At 36.5% G+C, this 19,674-nt stretch overlaps 1 pseudogene; it reads left to right on the top strand.

Annotated features, from left to right (window-relative positions):
• Nucleotides 1–10,050: 10,050 nt before the first annotated feature.
• Nucleotides 10,051–14,150, top strand: LOC100975749 (geranylgeranyl transferase type-1 subunit beta-like; annotated as a pseudogene).
• The last annotated feature ends 5,524 nt before the right edge of the window (nt 14,151–19,674 follow it).

Raw genomic sequence — 19,674 nt, 5'->3', positions numbered from 1 at the left:
GAAGACTAGTCAACAGCTGTGTGCGGGCGCCGGCGCCGTCTGCGCAGTGCGTTCCACCGGGTCCGCATCCCTCCCGATTCCGCCCCACCCCGCCCTCGGAATCCGCTGCCTCAACTCCCGCGGTGGGACTCCGGAGCAGCGTACACCGCCCTCGCCTTAGTCCTCCGCGAAGGCCAGGGCAGCTGTGCGGCCTGACGCGGATTAGTTGGTGCGGTGCAAAAGCCAGAAGGAGACACATTTGGTCCTGGCCACCCCGGAGTCACCGTGCCCGGGACAAATGGACTATGGCTCGACTGGGAGTCCACTTCCTCCTCTTTGAAGATGACAGATGAGGGAGATCTCAGGTTCTGGGTGTGCCCTAAAGCCCTCTTTTGGCAGGAAGCGGTGGCTCATGCCTATAATTACAGCCCTTTGGGAGGCTGAGGCGGGAGGATCGCTTGAGCCCAGGAGTTCAAGACCAGCCTGGGCAACTTAGGGAGACACCCCCCACCGTCTCGCGGGGAAAAAAAAAGAAAGGAAGAAAATTAGCCGGGCACGGTGGCTCACGCCTGTAATCCCAGCATTTTGGGAGTCCAAGGCAGGAGGATTGCTTGAGCCCAGCAGTTCAAGACCAGCCTGGGCAACACAGGGAGGCTAATCAATCAATCAATCAATCAATCAATGCCGGCGTCGTGGCGGGCGCCTGTGGTCCCTGTGGTCCCAGCTACTCTGGAGGCTGAGGCGGAACGATCGCTTGAGCCTTGGAGGCGGAGGTTGCAGTGAGCTGAGATCGAGCCACTGCACTCCAGCCTGGGCGACAGAGCAAGACACTGTCTCAAAGAAAAATAAATAAATAAAATAAGGCCCTCGTTTTCCAGGACCAACAGACTCTGATGGCAGGGACAAACTGACCCAGCCTAAACTGCCTCGCCTTCCCTGCTCCCGGGAAAGGGGCTTTCCCTGAGGGAAGGTAGCATCTTGCCATTTTCTTCCTGCACAGCTTTGCCTTCCCAGGGATCGGCCCATTGCCACCTGAGGAAATGCCTTGGAGTCCATCTAACCCACAGCCCAGGTACTTGGGACGCCTACAGAGCCTACATTGTCAGAGGATGCATCTTCTTCTAGTCTTGGAGGGGTTCCTTTCAATAAGATCCCACCAGTGCACTCAAGGCTCAATTCTACACCAAAAAACTAGGCCCACTCCTGTCACCGAGACCCCCAGGCTTCAGGTCCTGTCACAGGGACCTTGTTTTCGCCCCCAGCAGCCCCCAGGTATTCACTCTGCATAGGCTATATACTGGGTGCTGGACAACAGAGGCTACCCACGTGGCGCATGCTTCCCTTGTCTGTGAAGAGCTTAGGATATTGTAACTTCTTCACACTATGCCTCTTACTTCATGGAGATGTCAGTATCCGGGTAGATAATCCTTCCAACATCCTTTTGGTCTCATGAAGCCCACTCCTGTCCTCTGCCCTACCTCAACTTCCCCCTCCCTCCATGATCAGACCTTAGACCTTGTCAGGTCCAAGGACTGCAAACCCCACAGTAGCCCACTCTGACCACCACCTCCTAGCTATCCAGGTTACTCCCTATACTGCCCTGAAACAAAAGTCTTGCAACCTTACCAGTACCTCCAATCCAGATCTTACTACCTTTTCACTGTTTCTTCCTTCCTTTATGACTTTTCCCTCTCTAGTGAGCGAGCTTAAACTCCATGGCCGACCATTCTCATTGGTCCCTTGCACACCTCCTCAACTCACCCACCTCCCTGTCACCTCCTATGTGCTTAGTAAGATGGGAGCCGTGGATAAACCCAGCTCTCCATCTATTCCGTGCCACAACGATGCAACTAAACATGGCTGGAAGAAAACAGGACCATGCCAGCAGTCCTCACTTTAATCATTCTTTTTCCGGTCTATTCAATCTCCCATTGTTCCAAATGAGTATTTCGCACTTCTTCCTCTCTGTTCAATCCTTCCTACTGCCTCCCCCTTCCTTGCCTCCTGAAAAAAGAAGGGAAAAAAGACCTTTTGAAAAAAGAAGGGATAGGTGTCCACAACTCAGTGTGAAGTGTTTAAAAAAGAGCCACACAAGCACGAAGAAAGCCAGAAGTGAGTAACTTGCAGAAAAGTAGGTAAAGGTTCTGATCTGGATCCAGATGAGAAATGGAATGGCAAGTGAAAATCAGGAAATATTTTGAAGAAGATAAATGTTCCCGGATATCTTTGAATACTTGGTAAATTATTAAGTTCTTATATATAATAAAGCAAGATTGTAGGTTTGTCTTTTTATTCAGGTATTTGAGGAAAATGTGTCTCCAAGGACTATTGAAATCTGAGACATATGTTGTGGGTACATTAAGGAGAAGGTATAGTAGTGTTTAAGAATTTAAAAATATATTTAGGTCTCGTCTTGTAAGTCAGCCCTTCTCCTTACATTAACTATATGACTCCTTCATAGTGGATTATTATTCCATCCAAAATTTCCTGTTTCAAAAGCCACATTTGGTTCATGCAGATATGAAAAGATGCCATAGTAGGAGAAAAAAGTTTGGAGATGATTAAGATGCAAACAGGAGTATTTAGTAATACTTTAGTAAGCTTATACGAATATGATAAAATACAGTTTTAATTTGGCTTCTAAGTACACTTTATTCTAGACATTATAAATCACCATCACTTGAGAGAAAAAAAGAGAGCCAGAGATGAATATATACTTTCCAACATAATGTAAAGGCATAGTAGCATCCTCAACATGACATATGCTGTGCTCCTAAATATTAAGGATAAGATGCTAAAATTTGTCTTCATCCCCATGTTTTGGGTTCTAAAATATTAGATGTAGAAAAAAAGTAAAAAGAAACCACTCTAAGACAAGGAATTTTATTTTCATAAAACATCCATATCCACATAATTTGTAGGCAGTTTCCTAAATGGCTTTCAGTGATCCCCTTTTCTTAATATTCATATCCTGTCCTTTCAGCTTGATAGTTGGCTTGAGATTAATCACACTTGAGCTTAATCACTTCCAAGTCTAGATGACAAAAGCCTTTGACTTTTTTCTTGCACATTCTTTTTTGCCTTCTTATTTATTAGCCCTGTTGAAGCTGCTTCCATGTTGTGAGATGCTTTATGGGTAACATCCATGTGGTTAAACAGTGAAGTAGGCCTCTTGCCAACCACCAATTAAGAATAACCATGGAGGAACTGAGTCCCACCAACAGCTACTTGAGTCACTATAAAAGTGGACTCATCACTGATTGAACCTTGGAATAACGATAGCCCAATTGACACCTTGATATTAGCCTTGTGAGATATTCAGGCAAAGAGAATGCAGCTAAGCATTATCTGAATTTCTGACTCAATGGAAACTGTGAGATAATAAATGTTTGCTGCTTTATCCACTAAGATTTTGGATAATTTGTTAAACAAACACATAACTAATACACATACATACACAACTTGCAAGATAAAATATAACTTTAGAGGAAAAAAGAAGAAATCAAGTAAGAACTAGCTGCAGTTAACATAAACTAAGCTCAACATATTTCATTACAGCATGTGGAAATTGTAAAGTATCTTTTTCTCATATCTGTTAAGTACTCAGTAAAAAATTACAGTATTGCTGAAATCTGTATACTGAAGTTGAAAAAGACAAAACTTAGAGGATGTATGGGATGTAGTGAAAACATAATTGAAAGATTCAAAATCAAAATTTGTATAACAGAATTTGTGTTTGAAGAAAAATGTAAAGAGTTACAAAAAGTGTGTCCCCTTCTCTGACAGTAATTATTACCCTATTTGCTATAATATAATAAATAAGGTTTTGAGTAGCAAATTTGTGGCAGATTTAAGCAACAATCCAGGTAAACAGACACCTTTCTTTCAATAAGGGAGCAGGAAATGACAATTACATTATTCAGCAAAAACATTTTATCTTTGTTTACAGACTTTGTGTGTGTGTGTGACTGTTTCTCACAAATTGCAAAGGTCCCCAATCTTAACAAAGAATTTATTTGACCATTAACTATATTTCATGGGTAACCTTTATTTTATAACATGAAATTATATATTGAATTTGGATTTTTACATTTTGTTAATTACTACTTCACAAGAAGGGGAAAAATAAAAAATCTTCAAAAAGCAGTTATAGCTCAATGATTTAAATCAATTCACCAGGCTATGGTTGTGGCAAATAATAAAACATTAAATTCTTCTCCCAAAGCTAAGTTGATTACTCTGAGTACCTACCTGTGTTCTTCCAAAATTTTATAAATTACATGGGATTGGAGCTCAGATGAAATTTAGATGGCTTTTTTTCCAACTTTTAAGTTCAGTGGTACATGATCATGATTAAATGATGGCTAAAATGAGGATCTAAATCTATTGTATCATTACTTTACAATCAGAAATAAATGATAACAGTAAAGTATTTTATTAACTTATTTCTGAGGTAATAGAAGAGGAATATATGTGATAAGGAAGAATGAATTGATTTGGACTGGTAAGGAAATGTGATTTTAAGAGAAATTTACACACCTAGTTAGTATGCAGGAAGGTGTGGAATGCAAAAAAGACCTGAGATAAAATTAATGGCTTAAAAAATTCTGATAGCCCACACAGCCGTGCACCATTATATTCAAAAACAAAATAAGCACATGCTGAAACATTACCTTAATGTGAGGAAAAACTTGATGTGCCGGGAATAGTGAGAAATGACATATTTCCTGGACTGGCCAGACTGCTTTTTTAGTAAACTGGAGCCACAAAGTCAAGGTATATATTCAATCCATGAATGTTTTGATTTCTCATTTGCAGCATTTTGAGGTTTTGATACATCAAAGCATTCTGAATAACAAAATCTCACATCTAATGTTAATAAATATGACCACAACAAGCTCTAAAATTCTACAGTCCTTGCCTTTCTGCCTGAACCTTGCCCCCCAAAAATAATTTATTTCAGGCACTTCCAATCAAAATTTTAAAACTGATACTAATTTTGTGTAGTTTGGGTCATGTTTATGACATATTAATTAGTCATAGTTGTCAAGAAACAGAATGATCTAGGTAATATGCTCAACTCTGAAGCTAGGCTGTCAGGTTTTGAAACCAATGGATTAAGAACAGGGAAGTGGCTGGGCGCAGTGGCTTATGCCTGTAATTCCAGCATTTTCAGGGGCCGAGACAGGTGGATCACTTGACATCAGGATTTTGAGACCCGCCTGGCCAACATGGGTGAAACTCCATCTCTACCCCAAGTACAAAAATTAGCCAAGCGTGCTGGCACACATCTGTAATCCAAGCTACTCAGGAGGCTGAGACAGGAGAAGAGCTTGAACCTGGGAGGTGGGGATTGCAGTGAGCCGAGATCGTGCCACTGCACTCCAGCCTGAGTGACATAGTGAGACCCTGTCTCAAAAACAATACAAAACAAAACAAAACAAAACAAAACAAAAGAAGTAAGGGATAATTCTCCAAGGAAAACTACCATTATTTTATCAAAATAATGAAGGAAGCATCCTGGTCAGTCAAACCAACCTATGTCTATAATCAAAGAGCAAGCTTTACAGAGAAATTTTTAATACAGAACTGAAATATTATTCATAAGTGATTGGAGTATTCTGGGGAATAGATGCTAGTAAAAGTTAAGAAAAATTTATGCATTTTCTTGCCTTATAAGAAGTCAATTAGGGTGAAATTCATGTTGTAAAAGTATTTACATATAAATTAACATCAAGAAAAAATTTGCTGGAGATATTAGCAGAACACGTTGTACTTTACAAAAATAATGCATGAATTTGGTCTAGGCTGAGTTGAATATGTTTAGAAAAACACAGTCTTTTGAAGAAAAAGTTAGATTGCAATATCTCAAGTAATAACTAGTGACAATGAAGATAATAAAGTGTTCTTATGAGCCCAAGAGTTGATATTTCTAAGTTTTACGGCATAGCTGATGAATCATTCAGTAAAACCAAATGAAACAAATCCCTTCAATCTCTCAAATCAAACACCATACTATTGAGATTTTAGCTATAACTTTATGTTTGCCTTGTTTGAAAAAGTATTTTAAAACCCCAAAATATTTTTTGTTAAACCATCTTAAATGGTTAAAACATTCCTTTTAGAGTAAACACTTATGAAATGCTTAAGCATTGTAACCTCGTCATTCTAAAGGATTAAAATGTTTATTTTAAATTGAACATTTATGAAATGCTTAAACATTTTAACTAGCCTTTTTTAAAGTGCAATCATAAAAACACTGTTTTTATAATGAAAGAAATATTTCCTAATTGCATTCACACATTTGAACTATTTAGACATGAGGCAATAAAGTGAAATACTATTGTGAAACACATATTTTATGTAAAGTATAGTTGCCAAAGTTTTTGTCATCTTGAAATAATCTTTTTATACTTTTTTGCTTTTAAAGCATAAGTTTGTGGCACAAGTTAAGTTGATTCTGGCAAATTGTAGTTAATCCCCGACTACTTTTCATGATTAGATATTCAGCTAAGGTATGCGTCACGGACCATCTGTGAGAAGACACTATTTCATCTGTCTTCTGGGTAATAGGGAGGCTCATTTTGAGGATGGACCCACCGTGTTTTTTTGTGAAAGCAGGAGAGTGCCAGGTGGTTGCTACAGATAAACACAAAGGGTAATACCAGAGAAAAAGAAACGCAGGGCTTTGCCAGCAAACCTTTACAATATTGGTGCACTACAACAGGTGGTAAACAGTGAGATGTCATATATGTGTACAAAGCCAGAATACATTTCACAATTTGTAGCTCAGATTCCATGAGACACTAAGAATACAGATGTTAGGAAGTTTCAAATTTCAATAAGGGTAGAATCTAATACCACCGTGAAAATACCCTTTCTCAACTGCATGTACTTATATTGCTAACTGGAGAAAATAGCTCTGGAGAGTAATCACGGAACTGTGCGGAGTTTATTTGGTTAATGGGACCTAACATACAATTAGGTAGAAGAAATAAGTTCGAGAGTTCAATAGCACTGTAAGGTGACTAGTTACTAATTTATTGTATATGTCAAAATAGCTGAAAGAGAATATTAGAAATGTTCCCAAAACAAATAAATAATAAACCTTTGTGGTGATGGATAACCTAAATATGGTGATTTGATTTTTACACATGGTATGCATGTATCAAAATATCACATTTACTTGTTATAGATATATAAGCGATGTACTATATAAATATGTACAACTCTTGCATATCCATAAAAAGTAAATACATGAATAGATTAACAAATAGAATATGAAAAAATTATTAGTACAGAATGTTTAGCCTTTTTCTAAGTTTCATGAGAAATCTGCAAATTTCCTAGGGAAACTTATGACAGCCTATTAACATGCAAATATAATGTATTAGATCTAACTTTTAAAAGTAAAAAGAGATTTTTTTATCATCCTGAAGAAGAAAAAGAAATTTTACCAAGGTTTTCTTGTCCTGGGCTCAACATGTAATGATGAAAGCAAACTGGAGTAGAAAGTAAGGGAAAGAAAAATCAATACATATTTTTTTCAGTGGTCTCTAAGCATCCTAAACTTTGTTATCTCTCATGTCTAGCTTTATTCCAGGCACAAACTGATCAAAAATTGGTTCCCTGAATGAGCTTGCCATATCAGATACAGAAATTTTAAGATTTGCTAATTCAAAGTACAAGAACACAGTAAATAGTAAGAGAAGACATGAGCCTGTCAGCATATTAAATTCACTGGCATGCTTTTTTCATCTATTTCCCTTCAGAATCTATTACAAAACCTAGAGAAATGTGACCCCTATGAGCCACTGTTATGCAAAGGTGTGCCAGACTCATTGTGTTTAGGGCAGAAAGTGTAGCCTGGAGTAAAAAAATAAAAAATAAAGATTTTAAGTCCAAGAATGCTCAAAACTAAGTAAATGATGTATTACCAAATTTTGATTGCTGCATAAAATACCTCTTTGTGACAACCCAGTTTACACCCAATTTCAATGATGACCATTAGAGAACTATTAAGCTGAGCAGGTCACGTAGCTTAGGGTAAACCTCATGACCTCATCTGTTGGAACATGTGTCGATAGGATAGACAAGGCAAAGGCTGGGCGCAGTGGCCCACTCTTGTAATCTCAGCACTTTGGGAGGCCGAGGCGGGCGGATCACAAGGTCAGGAGATCGAGACCACCCTGGCTAACATGGTGAAACCCCAGCTGTACTAAAAAATACAAAAAATTAGCCAGGCGTGGTGGTGGGCGCCTGTAGTCCCAGCTACTCGGGAGGCGGAGGCAGGAGAATGGCGTGAACCCGGGAGGCGGAGCTTGCAGTGAGCCGAGATCGCGCCACTGCACTCCAGCCTGAGGGACAGAGTGAGACTCCATCTCGAAAAAAAAAAAAAAAAAAAAAAAAAGGATAGACCAAGGAAAAAATATGCTTTGAGTCAGACGTAAGCATGCAGGATCAATTTAAAATGGTCCCAAATGAAGATGCCTTCTGAGTATATGTCAGGGAAGTGAAGACAATGAATAGTTCCATGCAAGCAATTCAAGTGAGAAAGGGCAATGCGTAAGGCAAAATAAATGAGATGAGAAGCAACCTTTGCCCTCAAAGAGCCTGGTAAGAAGAAGTTTTTTTTTTGTAAGTCTTGCTTATTTTTCATTAGAAAAAAAAGTTAGAGGCAAATCTTTTTATTTAGGCATATTATAAAAATATTTCTGTATCCTCACTATGAATGAGAAAATAAGCATAAACTCAAATTATAAAAAGATCCAACAGGCAAAAACCTATGTCATATGTTTGTTTGAGGTTGATACTTTAAAAGAAATTATCTACCCACAAGTTGGGGAGAAAATAAATAGAAATCTGTTTTTCTCCACTGCTTTAAGAATCTATACTGATTTCAACTCTCTTAGACAAAATTTCACATAGACCACATGCATGAAAATTTTTATGCTGCCATTATACCTTATATGGCAAATAATTGCTATAGCCATACTTATTTTACTCTGTTGAGCTAAATACATTTTTACCAAAAAATAGTATGTATCAAAATCTTAAATGCTCACATTTAATGGGAAATGGAATAACTTACATGCACTATAATTCTCAACCTGTTTAGTGCAAAAGATCTGAAAAGATGAAAAAAGTTTAGAGAGAGCAATCACAAATAGAATAGAAAGGAAAATTCAAAATGATGTCAAGATAAAAACTAGAATATTAGCTGCAGGACAGCAAAAACTTCTGTCTTTTATTTTTTAAACTACTCTCACCCTGGTACTCAGAATTTTGTTTGGACACAGTAAGCACTCAATAGATTTGTTGAATGAGTAAACACATTTTAAAACATCAAAATTATTACCTGTATTACAGTGAAAAAAATACCTAATGACCTTCTACAATGTGCCATTCTTTATGCAAAGTACTTTATATATATCAGCCTGTATAATCACTGTTAAAACCAATGAGAAAGACAATAATTTATTGTTGAGAAATTGGAAGTTCAGATCTATTAAGAAAGTCATCCAAAGCCATGCTGACTTCAAAGTACAGACTCCTTACTTTAGGACATGGTATAACCCTCAGAGGGTAATGATATTGAGAAAGCTTTGCCATTGGAAACACAATTTCATAGACAAGAAGAGAAGGTTATGTTCACATTACTTTTCATGTTTCACATGGCAAGAACATTCCGCTCTTTAATGTTAGGATTCATAACTTTCCCTAAATACTCTGTGCTCTGTTGTCTAAATGGTAACGCCAAGAATCATCACTTTTCCTCCATAATAGGATGTGCAGTGTCTTTGTGTGAAATATAGTCTATAGTTGTATATCTTCTAGTTGAGAAATTTAATCATGCAATATATCTGGAATAAGAAAAAAATACAGCAACAATTAAAATAGGACAATAAAAATGAGTAAGATGTTTAAATTTCTGTTGCCAGAAAAATTGTGGAAAATAGAATTCATGAAAGAGAAATAGAGTGGCATAAAACAACTGCAGGGGAGAAATGATGAAAACAGAGAAAGAAAGAGATAAACTAGTGAAATAAAGTTGAAAAAAGCTTTATTTTCACAGCATTGCATTTTGTGAAAAGTTTTACACTTTTACATTAAAGAGTTTAAGAGTATACTAAATTGAATTTGTTTTTGACTTGATACTTCTGCTTTAAATTATATCGTCTTAATTACCATTTAAAACTTACTATTAGTTAATTTATATATCATTACTAATGTCAGCATCTTATCAGGCATAAGAGTTAAATATAAATTTATATTCCCCAGGTGAATGCAATTGATACAAGAAAAAAATTACTAATCAAGAAAAAAAAAAGGAGTTCCTTTCTCTAAATGTATCACATAGTGATACAGCTTTTTATACACTACAAATAGAGTGGGTCAGAAGTTAAAGAAAGCAGTTTGTCTTCTGGAAAAATTATAAATCATATTTTATTAAGAAAAACAAACTACTCAAATTCGGGATACGATCAATCAATATTTTCTCTTAAATTTACAGTTGACAAAAAATTGGAAAGAAGTAATAGAGGGCTTTTTGGTGTTTTATTATTGTTATGTGACATTATTCCTGATGACTCTAGAATTAACTTCACTTTAATCTGTTCAAGTGTCTTACTCCCACAAGTGTTCCTTCCTCAGGATCATAAAATGTACCCCCTTTACTCTATCATACTTATTAGCATACTGTCTCATATGTTTCATGCTGTGGAACCTCATAGGACTTACAGCAACTATTACAACTCATTTATAACATTTTTTTTTTTGAGACGGAGGCTTGCTCTGTTGCCCAGGCTGGAGTGCAGTGGCGTGCGTGATCTCGGCTCACTGCAACCTCTGCCTCCCGGGTTCAAGCATTTTTCTGCCTCAGACTCCTGAGTAGCTGGGTAGCTGGGATTACAGGCAACCACCACCACACCCGGCTAATTTTTTTGTATTTTTAGTAGAGACAGGATGACACCATCTTGGCCAGGTTGGTCTTGAACTCCTGACCTAGTGATCCACCAGCCTCAGTCTCCCAAAGTTCTGGGATTACATGCGTAAGCCACAGCGCCTGGCCCTATTTATAACACTTTTTAAAGTTCTCATACTTTTTTTTTTTTTTTTTTTTGTTTGAGACGGAGTCTGGCTCTGTCGCCCAGGCTGGAGTGCAATGGCGCGATCTCGGCTCACTGCAAGCTCCGCCTCTCGGGTTCACGCCATTCTCCCGCCTCAGCCTCCGGAGTAGCTGGGACTACAGGTGCCCGCCACCTCGCCCGGCTAATTTTTTGTATTTTTAGTAGAGACGGGGTTTCACAGTGTTAGCCAGGATGGTCTCGATCTCCTGACCTCACGATCTGCCCGCCTCGGCCTCCCAAATCTACTCTTTTTTATATTTCTCTGCTCTTATTCACACTTGAACCCTATCTAATGAGTGTCTTATCGCTACCACATTCCTGAAACCACACTGTCAATGACCAAATCACTAAATCCAATGGTCAATTTTCCATACTCATGTTGCTTGAATTATCAGCAACTTTTTTTTTTTCTTTTTGGAGACAAGATCTTGCTCTGTCACTCAGGCTGGAGGGCAGTGGCTCACTGCAGTTTCAACCTCCTGGATTCAAATGGTCCTTCCACCTCAGCCTCCCAAGTAGCAACAGCATTTCATACAGTTGATGACTCTCTCCTTATTGACAAAAATATCCTCATTGTATTTTCAGTTGACAACGCTCTCCAGGTTTTCCTTCTACCTAGTTTCTTAATCTCCTTTGCAGGTACTTCATCCTGTCTAATCTCTAAACCTTGGGGTAAAAAGGGTTCAGGACTCAGGTGTACGTTTTTTCTCTATCTAAACTCACTCCATCTCTTTATAACATCATCTAGGTCGAGGCGGACGTCGCTTCCGGAGCAGCATGGCGGCCACTGAGGATGAGAGGCTAGCAGGGAGCCGTGAGGGAGAGCGGCTGGATTTCTTGCGGGATCTGCACGTGCGATTTTTCCAGCGCTGCCTTGAGGATTTGCCGGAGCGCTATTCTTCACTCGAGACAAGCAGGTCCTTCCCACAGAAGGCAGATGAAATCTAAATCGCTGTGGTTTCCGAGGCTCTTCATAACTAGGTATTCTTTTCAATCCATCAGAGGCTCCTGGAACAGCTCATCCTTATGATAGTGGCCACATTGCAATGACCTACACTGGCCTTTCATGCTTAGTTATTCTTGGAGACGACTTAAGCCGAGTAAATAAAGAAGCTTGCTTAGCAGGCTTGAGAGCCCTTCAGCTGGAAGATGGGAGTTTTTGTGCAGTACCTGAAGGCAGTGAAAATGATATGCGATTTTTGTACTGTGCTTCCTGTATTTGCTATATGCTCAATAACCAGTCAGGCATGGATATGAAAAAAGCCATCCCCTATATTAAAAGAAGTATGTCCTATGACAATGGACTGGCACAGGGAGCTGGACTTGAATCTCATGGAGGATCTACTTTTTGTGGCATTGCCTCACTATGTCTGATGGGTAAACTAGAAGTTGTTTCAGAAAAAGAATTGAACACGATAAAGAGGTGGTGTATAATGAGGCAACAAAATAGTTATCATGGAAGTTCACCTAATAAGCCTGTAGACACCCGTTATTCTTTTTGGGTGGGAGCAACTCTAAAGCTTCTAAAAATTTTCCAATACACTAACTTTGAGAAAAATAGAAATTCCATCTTATCAACTCAAGATCGCCTCGTAGGGGGATTTGCCAAGTGGCCAGTCATCCAGGTGCTTTGCATGCATACTTTGGGATCTGTGGCCTGTCACTAATGGAGGAAAGTAGAATTTGAAAGTTCATCCTGCTCTGAATGTAAGCACACGGACTTCTGAACGCCTTCTAGATCTCCATCAAAGTTGGAAAACCAAGGACTCTCAAACAATGCTCAGAGAATATACATATCTCCACATGACTGATTTTAGATTGGGAGGGTGGGGGGATTTGTAGCATAACTGTAGCTCAAGTTTAAAAGCCATGTATAACCAAGTGTGCTCTTTTTTTAAAAGGTAGAGTCTTACAATCAAATCTCCTGCTGAGGTCACTTTGGGATATGGTCTTGAGCCAGTAATCTTTGTACTGGGTTTCAAGAAAATCTGTGTTGAAGTTTGAACCACAACTTTGTCATGGTTCTTAAATGTTTATACTGTATTTCTAAGAAGTTGTTTGAGGCAAATTAACTGTATGTGTGTAGGTTATCTTTTTAAAAACTCTTCAGTGCAAATTGTATCTTGTTATAAAATGGACACAAATCTTCAAAACAAATTTACCTTCATATAGCATTGATAATCCTCAGGTGAACACTTAGTAATCATTCAAAAAGCTCACTGCTGATGGTAGAAAATTTGCTTTAATGAATTAAGTATCTGGGATTATTCTTTGAAAACAGATGACCATACTTTTTTTTAAAGAAGAGTGACTTATTTTGTCTTATTTTTAAGTAAAGTGTGCCAATTAAACCTCTGTGGCCTATACGAATGAAATTAATAACTTCATAGTAAGAATAAATAGGTTTAACTAATGTGATAGTTTTCTAAAAGGAGATTGTTTGAAGACAACTATTATGTAACTGAGGGAAAAGCAACTAACTATATGTGATTGTGAATGAGGAAGTTTTGTGCTATGTGGGTCATTTATTTAGACATTGCTGTGGTGAATACCAGTTATGTTTGATTTTATTCTCAAATCATTTGTTGCCTTTTTTTTTTTTTTTTTTTTTTTGCTTTCTAGGAAGAAAACAATCTTTTTTATCTACAAGGAAAGATACTTTGTGTTTTTATTTTTAGCCATTTGAATTTTTTAATTTGTTGCCCCCAGTGTGTTAGCTGCTTTAATTTCAAACTAATACTTTTCTAATTTTTTTCAAATTAAATAAGTAAAAAAATGCAAAAACAGAACCATTGAAATAGATTCAGTGGTGCAACTCTATACATGGTCATTTTTATTCTCATGTTCTCAGGTAAGTGAGAGGGAAATGTAAGCATTTAGAGGGTAAGAACCAGGGTTTTGTTTTTGTTCATTGTTTTGTTTTCTTAAGTCTGTGAACTAGCTAATTATGAAGGAGATAGTATAAAAACTCTTCATTCGTAATTAATTTCCATTACTTGCTCAGTGACATTCAGAACTATGAGTCTCGTACTGAAATAGGGAAAGAAATCTCTTCACTAAAGGAGTTGGGTTTAAGTTAGTCTTGGTGATAATAAATGTTGAAATACAAACCTCAGTATAAAAACTAGATTACTGGTATCACTGTTTAGGCATTGTAATATTTTCAATGTTATCTTTTTTTCTAAATTAGAGAAAAAATGTTGTAAAATTACAGTCTTTCCCAAGGGAAACACTATGTACTTGGAGAAATGATTCATTTATTACTGGCATGCTTAGTTTTAAACCTGAGTTTGCCAAAGTCAACTGTATGTTTTTTAATTAGAAATAAAATAAATCTTCTGATGGTGGGGGAAAAAATAAGCCTAATAACAGATGCTATCCTTCTGTGGGTTATTCCAGTTGCTACTATTTAAATCCTGGCAGATTAAGACATCCATATCTCAAACTAAGTCATCTCTTAGACATTGGAAGTGGAAGTAGCATATACATAATGGCTTTAGGACTATATAAAAAGCCCAAATTCTTTTTTCTATATCATCAGGAAAGGTTAGAAGGTAATAAAGGTAGTAACAGTGACTGTATTCATAAATGTAAGTTAGAGAAAAATTCCAATCTAAAAGTATTTCATAAGGCTAAATATTTTCTAACTCCTTATAATTTAATACCATAAAATTATAAATTTTAGTAAGCTTCTAATTGATATAGTTGTGGGAGACTTTCTTGTGAAACTTCATGGACTAGTAAATGTTCACATTCCACAGCAACTTAATTGACCAGAAAATAGCAGGCCAGTGTGAATTGTGGAGAAACTATTTCTAACTTTTCTAACTAGTTATTTCCAAGAAAAATATTTACCGATTAAATAAATTATAAGCAATATTTCACATACATACTTTATTCCTTAGCATATAATAAGGGGAAATATGAAGTCCGAAATCTCAAAAAGCTCTATTTCCTAATCCCTACTCGTCTCCTTCCCGCCCCCTAATTTTGTGGTATTTTTTTTTTAGAAGGTAGGAGGAGGAGCTTTGTTTTGAGCATCTGCATACAAATAAGATTAATCAGATCATATGGCATAATTTAACCTGTTTATCATTTCAGTGTTCTTAGATTTGATCTATAATCTATATGTGTTATTATATCTTTAAACAGTTATTTATATTTAATCTAAATTCATATAGAAATCTTACTGACAGTAGTATATAATTTGAAAACTCTTGGACCTGATCATTTTTGAGAGACAGTTAATGAGGAGGTGCTCTGGAATCAGATGACCTGGGTTTAAATGCCAGATTTGCCAGTTCAGCAGCATGATCTTGGACCCTAACTCTCCCATTGATAAAATAAGGAAAATAGATAAAACCTAACACACAGAGTTTAGGATTAAATGAAATAATACAGATCATGCACTTAGGATAGTACCTGGAATACAGAAAATTTCAAATTATAGTTTCTTTATAATGATCATAAAATTAATTTTGTAATTAAAACCTCTCTTCTACAACAGAAAGAGGTCTTAACAGTTTAACCTCAGGGAAAATGATGACAACAGTGTTGTTTTCTAATCTCGCCATAAAAATACAGAGCAACTAGGATAGTCACAGACACTATTACAACGCTAGATGACAAGGTATCTGCATGAACTTCAAAATACAACTGAGGACAAACCACTGACCCACATAGTTTCAGCATCTGTGGGAGGAAGTAGAAGGAAGGCAGCTGGTTTCTGACAGCTCTGCAAACTGGCGAACGACAACACTGCCCACAGTTTCTCACTACAAAGTGCAGTGGGACAATCTAAGAACAGGCACTGAAACTGGGAAGTGACTACAGAATCCCATTTGCAGATGAATGTTAAAGCAATATGATAAGGTCTGATGATCGCATTAGAGCAGTCTGGGTTTTACACTGTGTACCTCTTGAAGCTTATGAGACAAAATCCAGTGCTGAGGACAAACGAGAAAGCTAAGTATTGGGAATCTAGATCTAGATAAGTATTGGGAAGAAAGGTCAAGATACAGAGACATTATATATATGTATTTTCATATATATATATATATTCTTTTAAATCACTGTAAAAATGGGAGCTCTAAGGCTGTGAAGTCATCCTAGAGCCACTCCTCCCTCCTAAAAGTACGGAAAAACTCATTTCAGTTAAGCGGAAAAAAGAGTAACTGAGCCAGAATTACAGTCCAACTCCATTCAAAGTTTGTATAAGAAATAAGAGAATAAATAGATCAACATCCTCACAGACAATGAAAACACACCAGAGAAACATGACCACAAGACAGATAAAAACCTAATATTTGCAAAAAAAAAAAAAATGCAAATATGACAGGAAATTTATAGTAATTAGTACAATCATCAGTAAAAGTAGGAAAAGGTGAAAATTAACCAAGTACCAAACACATGGAGTAAAAAGCAAAATAAAGCAGAAGGAAGGAATTAATAAAGATAAAAGCAAAAAATAATTACTAGTAGAAAACCAAAACAAGAGAGGCAATACATCCAAGTTGGTGATAGGTAGTGCGGGGAGTTGAGTGAGATAAACTACCAGCTAACCTATTTAAGAAAAAAAGGAGGAAGCACAAATACAAAAATTTAAATGACAAGAGGGAAATAGTAAAACAGGAAATTTGTTTAAATTGACTACTTTGAGCAATTTTACACAATAAATTGGAAAACTATTTTGAGAAAAATGCAAATTGCCATAATTTACTCTAGGTGGATAAAGTCACAACAAACCAATTACCATAGAAGAAACAAATAGTTAAAAGTACCCCCTACCAAAAGAAGCATCAAGCCAAGATTGTTTCAAGGGGATTTCTACCAAACCTTTTAAGAATAAATAATCCTGTTCTTGCTTAAGCAATTCCAGAGACTAGGAAAATAATATTGAACCTCAAAGTGCCAAAAAAAAAAAAAAGAAACTCCTAAATTCATTACTTAAAGTTAATGTAATAGCATTGATTCAAAAACCTGACAAAGATTGTACCAAAAAGAAAATTATAGAGCAATCTCATGAATATTAATAAAAAGTTTTAATGATATATTAGCAAACAATCCAACAGCACTTTCAAAAGGTAATCATGACTAAGTTGGGTTTATTATAATAATGCAAGGGTAATTCAATGCTAGATAATTTGTTAATATTCATCATGTTCAGTGAAAAAAAATCTTCATCTTTGCAGAAAAGACATGATAGAATTGAGCACTCACTTATGTTAAATATACTAAGTAGAAATCAATGAATAATCCATTAACATTGAACCTATACCTAAAAGCCAGCATCTTAAATTTCAAAGCAAAAGAGACTTTCCAGCTGAAGTCAGGAACAAGACATGCCCACTAACTCCTCTGCTACTTAACAATATGTTGAGAGTTTTAGCCAATGAAGTTAGACAAAATAAAGACGTGAATTGGAAAGGAAGAGGTAAAACTATTTGCAGATATGAATATGTATCTAGAAAGCCCAAAGGAACTTGTTGAAAAACTAAACAATAAAAGAACGTAGTAAAGTAGCTATTAAATACAATTTACATACAAATATCAGTAGGCTTCACCAGACACAAGTGCATACTTTGATTCCATTTTGGTGAATTTCAAAACAGATAGCATTTATGTATGGTGTCAGAAATCAGCACCCCCTTTCAGTCACTACCTGTCTTCCCAAAGGTAAGCATTATCAAAATCACCATCAATTAGTTTTGTCCGTTTTTGAATTTTATATGAGTGGAACCATACAGTATACATTATTTTTCAACTGGCTTTAACTCAGTAGGACTGAAAGAGGGTACAAAGGGACTCTGTGGTGCTGGTAGTGTTCTGTTTCAAGATCTAGGTGCTGGTTACATAGGTGCATTCACCTTATGAATATTTATCAACCTATATATTTATGATTTGTGCACTTTTCTGTATGCATAATCACAGCTCAATAAAAATGTTCACTAAAAAAAATCTAGTCCTATGATCTGAAATCTCATTTATAATATAAACCTACCAGTCTGAACATCTCCCTTGAATTCCATACTAATATATCCGATTATCTACCCCACTTTTCTATTTGGATGTCCAATACAAGTCTCAATAATAACGTTCAAAATCAAACTCCTCATATTCTTTTTCAAAACAGCTCCTTCTGTCATCTTTCCCACTTGACTCAAGTGTAATACCCATTCTTCAAATTGCTAAAACTAAAACCCCTCGACTCATCCTTGATATCTCTTATTCTCTCTTTTGCTGTATCTAATCCACATTGGTATCCTCTTTGACTCTCTTTTTTCAATGAATCTCTTGTTAATTGCATTATCATACCACATCTCATAACTTTCACCTTTACCACCCTAGCTCAAGCTGTGACTCGTAGTAACCTTGTTTTTTGATTAGCTTTGTAAATAGAAATCCTTCTACCTTTACCATCATAGAGTTTGTTTAGAACATAGTATTCTAGTAATTATGTCAACACCAGCCATATCGCATCACTATCTCACTCAGATCAACAGATTTGGTCCCCACAAGCTTTATGACCTAATAGTATATGTATCTATCCCTAATTCACTCTGATCCAACTATGCTGTCTTTATGATGTTTTTGCAAACATGCTATGTACACTCCCGCTTCATGAGTTTTGCATTTATTCTTCCCCTTTCCTGGAAAGCTCTTATTCCAGAAACCCATGTGGCTCAATCCCTGACCTTCTTCAAGTCTCTGCTCAAATGTCACCTCGCTAGTGAAGTCTTATCTCACTTCAGCATTTTAAGTAACACTCTTATTCATCACACTTTATTTATCTGCTTTGCTTTTCCTTATATGATCTATTATCATATGATCTACTATATATTTTGCTTAATCTCTTTGCTTATCACTTCACACTAGACCTAGAATTGAATACCTATTCTATGCGGGCTATTTTTTTTTTTTTTTTGCATATGCTGTTTCTGTCATATGTTCAGACTTAGACCAATATCTACAACACAGGAGATGCTGAATAAAGATGGTTTTGAATAAAAGTAAACATTTTATAAAGAATGTATACAAAACCAGAAACATTTGGAAATATATAATTTTAAAAATGAAATAACAAATCTAAACCAGAACTATTTAGCATATATTGCTTTCTAGTTAGTGTTGGAGTAAAATATTTGAATTTGTTTTTGTATTATTTAGTAGATAGAAAAATCACCAGGGCCCAAGCCCACAACAGCTAGTGGGAAAGCAGGATAGAATAGTACTTAAAAGCACAGACTTAAATACTTGTGGTTCAGAGAATCAGGCAGTTTCACTTATCAGGTAGGTTAACGTGGGCAACTTATCAGTGGGTCTCATGATTGTTATCGAAAATATAGAGAAAATATAGTATTTCTTTTGTGGCATTATTAAGAATCTTAAACATAAAGCCCTTGATACATTGCTTAATGCATGGTAAGCTTAAATAATCAGTTAGCTACTCTTAGTACCATTATTGATGATAGAGAAAATTTTATATGAAAAAGCTTTCAATGAACTTGGAAGAAATGGAAAAGAGAGACTTAGAATAAGTGTACTACCTGCTTTCTCCAGGGAAATA

This window comes from Pan paniscus, chromosome 8, assembly GCF_029289425.2.
Source record: "Pan paniscus chromosome 8, NHGRI_mPanPan1-v2.0_pri, whole genome shotgun sequence".
NCBI classification, from domain to species: Eukaryota; Metazoa; Chordata; class Mammalia; order Primates; family Hominidae; genus Pan; species Pan paniscus.
Note: the sequence above shows the minus strand (reverse complement) of the source record. Positions and strands in the feature narration are given on the sequence as shown.